General features: G+C 45.6%; 1 pseudogene; it reads right to left on the bottom strand.

Annotated features, from left to right (window-relative positions):
• Positions 1-2251: 2251 nt before the first annotated feature.
• Positions 2252-3016, bottom strand: LOC114897960 (annotated as a pseudogene).
• Positions 3017-3912: the final 896 nt, after the last annotated feature.

The raw sequence follows: 3912 nt of genomic DNA, 5'->3' as shown, positions 1-3912 counted from the left end.
GGGAGGGTGGGAGACGCAAGAGGGAGGGGGTATGGGAACATATGTATACGTATAGCTGATTCACTTTGTTATACAGCAGAAACTAACACAATATTGTAAAGCAATTCTACTCCAATAAAGATGTTAAAAAAAATCCTGTGATAAACTGTAATAGAAAAGAATTTTTAAAAGAATGTATATATATGTATAACTGAATCACTTTGCTGCACAGCAGAGGGTAACACAACATTGTAAATCAACTATACTTCAATTTAAAAAAAGAGTTCAAAAATCTTGAACAAATGAGACAAAAACTAAAAAAGCAAAAACACGGACAATGTACCTAACCACTTGGTCTGACAACACCCTCGCTCATGAACACATTATACATATGTGCACCCATCCACACGCACATAATAGGAGGGCAAATCCAAATGTCTGTTTTCTTTGGAATGTTCATGGTAAATCTGAGTGTAGGCAAAAGTGAAGACCTCCCTGGGATCTAAACAAATCTTAGGAAGCAGACTTTGCTTCCTATTTTAGCCAGTATTGCTCCTATATTTGCCTGAGCCCTCCACAATTGTCTGGACCCCAGAATTCATTCTTTTTTTTTTTTTTTTTTTTGGGTACACGGGCCTCTCACTGTTGTGGCCTCTCCCGTTGCGGAGCACAGGCTCCGGACGCGCAGGCTCAGCGGCCATGGATCACGGGCCCAGCCGCTCCACGGCATGTGGGATCTTCCCGGACCGGGGCACGAGCCCGTGTCCCCTGCATCGGCAGGCGGACTCTCAATCACTGCGCCATCAGGGAAGCCCCCCAGAATTCATTCTTTATGTTCCTGGAGTTTATATCTTTGCCTGATCTTCTTATCCAACCTAACTTTATTTGTAATAGAAGCACCTCTATTTGGCCCCTTTACTCCTCTATTTTTTTAAAGAAAAAGCATCCCCAAACGGTGGTAATTAGAGGGTGTTCAGAAGTTGGAAAGTGAGAAGAAATTAATCTATACACAAAAAGGAAATGCCTGTCACTCTCATATCTTTCTCTGAGGATCCTCCTAGCCTTCAAGGATATGTTTTTAAAGGAAGTCTTAATTCAAAGAACTGCAATCTTCACTCACAAGAATCAAATAAGCTACTTGGAGGTTCCTGTATGACTCTTAATCATTACTTATTTGAATCCTAGGTGCTCTGATGAGAGGTCGTTTTAAGAGCATGCTTGTGTCAACCTTTAAGAGGTTTCTGTCTGGGCATCCTGGATCATCCTGGTATTTAAATCCTGGGTTTACCAGGTGATGAGAATGGGAGGTAGGTTTTTCCAGCCACTAGAGACGGGCACAGCCATGCGCATGACGGCATCCATCAAGGACGCCTTTTCTTCAGATGTCTTACTTTCAGAATCACAGAATCTACCAAATAAAACATTAAGGCCACCATCAACCAGCTTCCCATTTCCCTTCCCCCAAAAAGGGGCACGCAAGAGCCCACAGAAACAGGCTGGACACACAGGCCCTGCTCACCTGGGAAAATGATTTCAGTCACTGTCTTCAGCTCCAATTCCTGCACTTAGAACACACATTATAATCTAGCTCCTAATCTGGCTGGATTCTGCTCCAGTTTAATTGACCAAGGCATCATCCCTTCCAAGCCACCTCAGTGAAACCAGTGTAGCCCACTGGATGGAATGCTAACTGCAGCCGCGCCTCAGAAGGAAAGAGAGCACCACCGCAGGAGGGAAGAAGGGAGGGCATGAGCAGAGACTGTACAAAATCAGAAACACATTTTTTGAACATGGTGGGCTTGGGAGAAGAGGGGAAAGAAATCAACAAAACGTCCCAATAATTTCATGGCAGAGCTAGAAGAGAGCATTTACAGCTATTCCAGGACACTCCAACAGAAAGCTTTTCCTGGATGCACAGACCTTCACAACACTGACAACCCTCAGGTGACCGTGCTGGTTCGTACACGTGGTCATGATGTCACAGCGTGAGAAGAATACAACAGAATGCCCAAGAGGCATCTGGACAGCACATAGCAAAAAAGAAAAAAAAAAAAGGCTGAACTCCCCTCCACAGAACCCCATTAAAAACCAAAGTGTGTCTGTTACAAAGTCACATTTTCCGTTTTCCTGCTTTATAAAGTCAGCAATATTGGAGGGTAGGAATGAGTGCAAAAGGGGAGTGTGAGGCTCATAGATGTCCCTTCAGTGAGCAGAAGGAAGGACTGGCTGGACACCTCCCACCCATTTCAGACAAACACACACATGTCCAGATTCACGCTGTGGCTCCTAGGTCACTTCCAGTCTTATTCTATATTGAAATAATGTCTTCCTGAAACCACACAGAGACCGCACGCCCACAGATCTCCCCCCCAACCGTGAACTATTCCCGCAGCATGACCAGGATGAGATTCTACCAGCAACAGGATGCCAAACCCTTCCACAGGAAAATAATTCACTTGCCACTATTTTTATTTGCATCATCCCCCAGATAGGATTAGTTCCTTCTCTGAAGAATTCCTACTTGGAAGAAGGCACTGTGACCTGTCAGAGTGCAGGGAGCTATCATGTTGCTGTCAAACCTCCAGGACAGGAGGTATCAAAGGTATCAACCTGGCTGCTATTCTGTTCAAAGTTCTGTGAGCGGGTGGGATGGCCTGGGGTTCTCCTGAAGTACCAGAAAGCGTAGTTGTACTGCAAGGGATGCTCTCAGATCCAGGACAACAGCCTTCCTCTTGCTGCTGCTCTGACGCCTGTCCCATTCCTACGCTTCCTTCTCACCATCTTTCTATGTGATGTTTTCTTCATTGTGATCATGGTCCCCACTGTCATCATCTTTCAAGGCCTTGGACTTGTTCACTTTCTTGCTGCTGTCGCCACTGCCTCACAGAGTGGATCTATCACTTTTACATGATGATACTCAGGGCCATGTCATGGGTGTGTGAACTGTGCAGCAGGGCCCTGTGCTCGTCTAATGCTCTGTTGTCATCATCTTGAAATTCTTTTTTTTGTTTGTTTTTTGTTTTGCGGTACGCGGGCCTCTCACTGTTGTGGCCTCTCCCGTTGTGGAGCACAGGCTCCGGACGCGCAGGCTCAGCGGCCATGGCTCACGGGCCCAGCCGCTCCGCGGCATGTGGGATCTTCCCAGACCGGGGCACGAACCCGTGTCCCCTGCATCGGCAGGCGGACTCTCAACGACTGCGCCACCAGGGAAGCCCCTTGAAATTCTTAATAATTTTTTGAATGAGGGAACCCCACTCTTTCATTTTGTATTGGATCCCACAAATCATGTAACCAGTGCTGAAAATATTTCAAAAAGCTTCATGTCAAACCTCTCCATTCATTTGGCCATTCTTTTTAGAGAACCTGATTTAGGGTCTTTTAACCATCCTGGTTGTTCTTCTCAAATTTCTGTTCCCAGAACTCACCACAGACTCTACACATGACCTAGTCAGTGAGGAGTACAATGATACCTCAACGACTGCTGTTATAAACAAGATTGTATGTATATTTGCAGCGATCGAAAGCAGTTAGTGTTTACCATGTGACTGGCATTATGTTAAGGACATTACACGTGTTATCTTATGTAATCCTCACATCAACCCTGCTAATTAAGACACAGATTTGTCCCCAGTTTGCAGATAAGACGACTATGGCTTAGAGAGGTTACGTAACTTGCTGAAGACCATACAGTTACAGGTGGCAAAGAACTCACACCCAGGTCTGACAGACTCTTTTACAGTAGCTGTACTAGGGCTTCTCCCGAGTTATTAGAGACACTCACTACCTAGGCGGCTAGAGGTGGCACACATTGAGCTAGTACCGATTCCGATTGTACTGTCAACTAATTTTGATCTCTGGTGATTCAGCCGGGAAGGTCTCTTTGGGTGTTAACTGAGCTATTCCCACATGGCCATTTCCTTTTCCAGGTTCATG

This window comes from Monodon monoceros, unplaced genomic scaffold (assembly GCF_005190385.1).
Source record: "Monodon monoceros isolate NGI ecotype Baffin Bay Population unplaced genomic scaffold, NGI_Narwhal_1 Super_Scaffold_18, whole genome shotgun sequence".
In the NCBI taxonomy this organism is placed as follows: domain Eukaryota; kingdom Metazoa; phylum Chordata; class Mammalia; order Artiodactyla; family Monodontidae; genus Monodon; species Monodon monoceros.
The sequence above is the reverse complement of the archived record's forward strand: the minus strand, read 5'-3'. Positions and strand labels throughout refer to the sequence as shown.